Source organism: Cupressus sempervirens, chromosome 1, assembly GCF_028749045.1.
Source record: "Cupressus sempervirens isolate cs-2001-9-10 chromosome 1, ASM2874904v1, whole genome shotgun sequence".
In the NCBI taxonomy this organism is placed as follows: domain Eukaryota; kingdom Viridiplantae; phylum Streptophyta; class Pinopsida; order Cupressales; family Cupressaceae; genus Cupressus; species Cupressus sempervirens.
In genome coordinates this window covers 110308449-110316511 of record NC_143118.1, presented here as the reverse complement: position 1 = coordinate 110316511, position 8063 = coordinate 110308449, and positions in this window count along the sequence as shown.

Below are 8063 nucleotides of genomic sequence, written 5' to 3'. Positions count from 1 at the left end.
AATGATACATTTTTTTTAATCCTTAATATTTGTAATCTTCTTTTTTTTCTTTTTAAATTGATTATAATTTTGAAATTCAACTAAATATGTTAGATTGCCAAATACACATAAAATGACTTAGTACAACTAACATAGTAACATAGATAATTCTAAAGCTGTATTATTTTCATGTAGCCAAATGAATTTGATCAGAGCAATTTTTTATTTTATTTTCAATTTCTTAACAAATATTAGCCTAAAAAATTCTCATAAATTATTAATTGAAGTGTTGTCCCATATTTTCTACTCATCACATGTCCCATAAAGAACAAATTTCATACAGGGTAAATTTTAAGTTACAATGGAAAATCATGATAGAACAAATAATTTCCTAAACGGACGTTGTTGCTTATGGGGCCAGCCTTGGTGGTCTGAATGTGCATTCGGGGATCCAGGATGCTGTGCCAGTGGATGTCAGCAACCCAATAATGATTGATTTAGAGCCTGATATTGTAGATGAGATCTCCACCCATTTGGATGATTTCTCCTCCACCGCCGCTATCTTTCGTTTTAAGGGTTTCTGACCCTATTTATCAGACTTGCATGCCTAGATTGGTCATGTTTGGGAGCCCCTCATTTCAGCAACAACTCAGATATACCCTGTGGCAAGGGGTTTTTTCATTGTGAAGTTTGATACTACTGAAGATAGAAATGCCATCCTGTGTCGTGGTTTCTCTTGGGGGGAAAAGTTTCCCTTGATGGCTAAACCTTAGTTTAAAGATTTTGATCCATCGAAAGAATCCTTTAATAAGATCCCTCTGTGGATCAGGTTGCCGAATCTCCCCCTTCACCTATGGCTGGATTCAGTCCTGGAGGCAGTGGGGGAAGCCTCAGGGGACTTCTTGCTGATTGATACTACTTCTTCCAATGTATTTCAGAGGACATATGCTCACATTTTGGTTGAGATCGACATCTCAAAGGGACTCCCTGAAATGATCAAGTTGGACTCTTCGCTTGGTTCTTGGATCTAGCTTCTTGATTATGAGGGTATTCCCTTCCATTGCAGGAAATGCCACAAGACTGACCACCTTGCTGCCCGATGTTCCTTTGAAAAATCTAGACTGAAGAAGTCTCCTTCTTGGTGGAAGGGGGTTTCAGATGATCACTATATGGTTCAAAAAGTCCCCTCTGCAGGGGATGGTGAATCTTCTTAGGAAACTTTGGTGGTAGCCTCGATTGTTGTCTCGGATGGCATGACTGCTGCCCCTACGTTGGTGACCTCCTCTGTTCACCCTCTATCAGATTCTGTCTTTGGCGTTTCGACTGTTGCCCCTCTAGGGGCTCCGACGTCGGATGTTGATGCCCCATCTCAGGATGTTGCTGTCCCTATTTCTACCGCGGTCCGTTCGCTGGCTGTGGGGGTTCTGGGGGTTGGTCGTGGTGATGCTGAGTTTGCATGGCAGAAGGCTGCTGGTTTGGTGGAGGATGGATGGACTACAGTAAAAGGTAAAAAGATCAAGCTCCCCACTCCTTTTGATATGGCTTTACGATCTAAAAAAAAAAGACCGAAAGGGAAAGTTTGAATCCTTGTTGTGGCTGTTTCATTTTTGGTTCTCCTAGCTCTTTTGGCCTATTTGTTCTTTGTAGTCTGACATGGTAAGGGGCTTACCGTCTATTCCTCTTTGTTATCATGGGGTTTTAGGTGCTCGTTATAAACTTGTTTTTGTGGCTTATGAGTACTGTGTTATCTGCGATGACACCCTAGTCACATGTTCTTGGTTGTTGACCTATTTCACCTTTGGGGTATTGTTGTGTTTGGTTTGGGCTTCATTGAAAATTTTATGATATGTAAGGGGCTTCAAGAACCCTTCAAAACCTGTTTTCCTTAATAAAAACATCCTCAATTGATTAATTTTATTTATTAATTGATTTATCGTTCACAAACTATGGAAATTATCAATTTCCTAAGTCTCATTTTCCACCTCTAATTTCCAAATTACCAATTTCCCATTGTGTGGAATAATGATTTTTTAATTCAAATATTCCACATAATATTGACATAATCTTGACATCATCATGACAATGGGCATCTTACATCATGGATTCTCCATCTACACTTGGCTAAGAAGTGATGAGGAAGTGACAAGTTCCAAATTATCATCACTTGTATTTGCAGAAGTTATTGAAAAGTGACAATCTTACAATAACTTAATTTTTTGTTATGATCGATATCTTACGATGTCTATGCAAACAATGATAGATTATAGTTTGCATGGTGAATGTTTATATGGTAAGAATGATGAGAATGCACATGCACATACCTTGTAAACATTTTTTGAGTACGTGGTGAATGATTATGCAAAATGATGTTCTAGAGGGCCATTACATAGAGTACTTGGTGAATATCATTCGACTTGATGTTTTATAGGCCATTACTTACAATATTTGGTGAATATCTTGCATCTCAACATTTTGGAAGGCGATTACTCAAAGAGTATTTAGTGAATATCACGTGTTGATAATTTGGGAGATCAATACTCATGATATCACATTTGATATCAAACCTTATTTGAGTAATTGGCGAATACCATGTATTGATATTTTGGAAGACCAATACTCATTATATCAAATGTGATATCAAAATGTTACTTACAATTTTTGGTGAATATCATCTGTTGATATTCTGGAAGATCAATACTCATGATATCAATACGGTGGATATCTTTTGATCAAAGATATCCTTAAAGTTTGTAATTCCTAATATTACCAATGGTGTAATATCCGTCTTGTGTTTAATCCTCCCTCGCTAAGAGGGAGTGTTGATGTTTGACAACTTCAGTTGGATAAACTTATATATAATTCTATATGAGATATAATTTTTATATATGTTCATTATATGAGATATAAGGTTATTGTTATATGAGAGAAATTAATTAATTAATTAATTATACACACACACACACACACACACACACACACACACACACACAATTTGATTAACGAATAAACATGTTCCAAGAAGGGACATGTCTATTCATGACTTATGCTCAATATAAAAATAAGAGGTTGTTGCACTTGAAAAACACATATCAAATAGGTAGTGCTTAATACATTTGCAATAGTCCTCTAAAACTAACAACTACAATATTTTTTATGAACTTTTATTTGCAAATTTGAAAGACAAGTTAAACACATTGGACATAAAATATAGCAATGTTATTCAAGCTTGTATGAATAGTAGGATCGTAGATATCAGATTTCCACAATCCATAATTCTCATTGCTATTGTTTTTGAATTGGGTTGTGTAAGTTTTTTGCATCAACATTTTGGATCACACATGGTGATCCACCATTCTTTATTATCTTTAGCTCTCTATTATCTTGATGCGAACACTAGTAAATTTGGACCTATTTTCTAATGCTTTTCCCTTGAAATTGTGACTACAAAACGTCGAAAATTGCTGTTGCTAAACTTTAGTTGAAAGTTCGATGATCAAGACGGGTGTCAATATATCAACGAAAAAACCATGAGAAATTATTGCCATCATTGTCCCATGGTGGCATCAGGGAAATGGTTCAGAATGTCAAACTATCAACGCCTATGAGAGAGTTCGACGACCAAGATGAATGTCAATATATTGACGAAAAAATTGTTGTAAATTATTGTCATCATTGTCCCATGACAATGTCAGACAATTGGTTCAAAACGTCAAACTATTGACGATTATGAGAGATGGTTTGATGGGTAGTTGACAACATCGACAACAGGATGCATCAAAAGAGCGACGACCTTGAGATATGTTGCGACGGATTTGTCATAATCTCGACGACAGTGTCTGTCGAACTATAGATGACTTCTAGAGAAGTTTCAACGGGTTGCCTATATTGTCGACGATAGTTAATGTCGAAATAGCGATGGTAGTAAGAGTTAAAAAAAAAGAATGCAACAACAAGCATAATTCTATAAAATAATTGATTGTGATATAGATCTCACATGGTTGCAGACATGAGATTGAGAAGGGAATAAAGCGGCTGATAGACTGGCAAATCAGAGAGTTGAAAACGTTGGATTGTGTATAAATCTCTTGTTGACGTCCTTGCAAGAGATTATTGGAAAAGATATGCAGAGGTTCACGAGAAAGGGCATAGGTTAATGCTGAAGAAGTCACATCATATGCTGAAAGGAGTGTTTCTCATGAACTTAGTCCTTTTGCAGTTTTGGTCCACTACTTTTCTGGGAGGTTTCAGTGTTCTTGCAACAAGTTTGACCGAATACCTTGTTGAATCTCGGCTTAAGAGCCAGTGACAGTCGGTTTGTTTCCTTTTTAAAGGAATTGCACTCTTTCTTTTGGCTTAAGAGCCAGTAACAATCGGTTTGTTTCCTTTTAAAAGAAATTGCACTCTTTCTTTTGGCTTAAGAGCTAGTGACGGTTTGTTTCTTTTTTAAAGGAATTGTGCTCTTTCTATTGCATTGATTTGATGGTGTTTTTAGGGATAGGGTGCAACTGTATGCAGGTTGTAGACTTGGCGAAGGCTCTAGTGGAGAAAATTGTGAGACTTTTTAAGCAGGCTAATGATCAAGAGAAAGTTACCATTATTGATCTGCTGGGGCTGGATTATTGGTTGGTTGGGCATGTGCATGATGAGAAACTGATTTTTGAGCTTTTTCATCCTATTGTCCAAGTGTTTGGTCACCCAGTGCCTGTTAATGGTATGATTTGTAGAATGTTGGCAAAAGATATTTATGAGATTGTATCTATTGCAATGGAAATGATTGATACAAGATTATCGAGTGGTGGGATTATGTTTATTTTGTATGGAAGAGACAGGTAAGAAAAAGTTGATGAAAAAAGCTTGGAAGGTGTTTTAGAAATGTGTGGTGGAGGAGTTCAACATGAGCAAGTTTGATGTTTTTTGTTCTTCAAACGAGAACATGTTACCATTAGAAGTGTCAGAAAGGCTTATCTCTATTGGCAATGAGATAGGTTATCTGTTTCATTAAGGTAGTAGGATGGGTTTGTTTGTTGAAGTGGTTCTGTATTGGAGAGTATGCTCCTTCTTTTGATGAAATCCTTTTCTTGGTAATATAAATATTAGACTAAAGAAAAGAAATCATATCTTTGTGATATGATTATATAGATTAATTTGATCTTAAAATATTTCAGACATAATATGGATATATGGTACAAATAAGTTTTTAGAAAATGCCAATACTCATAAGCCACAGACGAAGCATTGGAACAACTTTTACGTTAAATTTACATTAACGTTATATTTAGTCTGTTTTCTAATCTTATGTCTTGTTTGGTGCAACTACCTAAAGAAATATTGCAAGATGCCTTTATTTTATTAATTAGTAAGTAAGATGTGCAATTCACTTCTAACTATTATGACAATTTGAAATATGTTTGTTTTATTTAAGGCTAGTGAAATCAACAAAATAATTCATAGCAAGACATTTAGACTTCCTATGTGAATACAATATTTTTTTTATTGAATCAGATACAATGACATTGAAATTTAGCCACCTTTATACTTGACCCCAACAAACAAAAGCTTATACTTACAGATGATCCACAGTAAAAACTAGATTTTGAATGAGGAACAGGTGGCTATTGTATTGGCCTTTGGCATACTTTAGATGATCAAATATAACGTTGGGTGGTATTGTAGAAGATGAAATTCACCAAAAAATGATTTTGCATCTCTGCAAAAATCTAATAGGAAAAAGTAAGCACTATCAACAAATCGACTCCAAATCACACCATGGTTAACTAAACTTGAATGAATAGTCAAATATCAAATAAACTATTCAAATAAACTAAACTTGAATGAATAATCAAATATCAAATAAACTAAACCTGAATGAATAGATGCAAAAATCTAATAGGAAAAAGTAAGCACTATCAACAAATCAACTCCAAATCACACCATGGTCAACTAAACCTGAATGAATAGTCAAATATCAAATAAACTAAACCTGAATGAATAGTCTTGGCTATAATATTGTTATCGATTTACCTTCAATGTCTTGAATGCAACTACTTGATACCTGAGTGGCCAATGCTTCAATGGCTTAGTCACCCTCAATCTGTTCCAATGGCATTCACTAGCATACTCTGCCTTCATTTGCATGGCCATTTCACATCCTTGATTTAGGAACTTGATTTACTTTCCTACAGTATGATTACTAATCACAACAATATCAAAATGAATTGGTTGTTGCACCAACCATAAATGTTGGAAACTCTCTTGTTGCTCTTAAAGATCACATGCATTGAGATATGGAACAAACAACCAAATAGAAACTATATCCCATGTTGGAAACACTAAAAAATCTAATATGATGCATTTATAATGGGCCGATCTAGCTAGAAAGATCCCACAACCTCAATCTCCGATAATATTAATAAGATGTGCCTACGACATAATACTATGAAGCGTTACAAATGTAGCATATTTCTTAAATGCCATACAATAGATAAAATAAGCATAAGAACTTCATAAACATTTACTACACATTAAGCTACTAATCATCGAAGACCGTATTGATGTTGATAACTTTAAGTCTGACACACAAAACATATAAATAGATTCAAGTATTATTATGAACTCACCACTTGATATCTATGAAGTAAACATTATACTTACAAGGTGTGACTGAATTTTCAGAAAACTTAGAAAATTAATATACCTTAATATTGACAATCAAATACTTTCTCCTCCTTGGTGGACAAGTGTGATACACAATCTCTTGTGTAAGTATCATGTTGGAGACTGCAAAGTTTGAGCATCCCCATGATCTACAATAATGACAATAATGCATGTGCGAGTCAATAATGACATGATACAAAAACAAGTTGTAACTAAAATGCTTTTAATAGGTTTAGTTTGAGCTTCACTTGGTTTCGAGAATCCTTTCATATTCTCTACTTAACAAGGCCAACCATCTGAAGGTGGAAGCTCATTTAGCCTCCCCCCCAATAATCACTCTAAATTCCCCCTTAACAACTAAGTAAAAATTTGATTCATTCATTTTAGAAGTATATCATTGAATCATTATAATCACATAACATACATATAAACATTCATCAATAATTTGTGAACACAATAATCATTGTAATCACATAACAATATTCAATACCATGACATAAAATTCATCAAAATTCATAAAAATCCATCAACATTCATCATTAATAAGCAACATTCCTTATCATAAAAATCCATTAATAAGCAACATTCATAAATATCCATCAACACATTCATCATCAAACAAGGTTTTTAACATTCATTTCTTCTTTTCTTTTTTCTTTTTTTCAAGATAAAGACTAATAGGCACATCTTGACTATCTTCGGCACCCTGTGGCTCTTGTGGTTCTGATCTTACAACATGAGGCTTCCTCTTCTTTTGTCAAGGAAAAGGCTGATGCTCCTCTACAATAAGAAATAAATGGGCTTAATTCTAAACTTTTTTTTAATGTTATAAGTATTTCATTAATCTAAAGAACATAATAGGGATTTTTCTTTACCATATAGTGCCACATCATCTACTATCACATTCTATTCAGCCCCAACCTCAACATGCTAAACACTAACATCATGCTCTGCATACTCAAAAAATATCACATAAAGGTTACACCAATTGCAATTTCAGATGTTAAATTTTATTAATAATTACATGATTAATTTTCAATAGAAATTGAATATGTACTTGTATCATTATGATGCACATTGAGGTCTTCATCATGTGTAGGATCCGTGCCTTCGTCATCATGAGTAAGATCTGTGCCGAGAGTAGTGGGTTGCAGTGAAATGTCATGCACGCATTGTTATCATTGTTCGAAATTAACATCATATAGATTATTTGTCACAAAGTTCTCAATTACTATTATTATTTAGTTGGCCTATTTACTTGTGTGTCAACCATTGCATCCAAATCTTCTACACCTGTTTGGCCACTGGAATCTCTGTGGTGGCTAGCAACCATTGCTTTGTAGTCTTGCTTGAAGCCAATTTCTTTGTATTATTCTGTCGGCGCTAGATTAAATTCAAGGCCCTGCATTTTTTGCATAATATCTTCAATA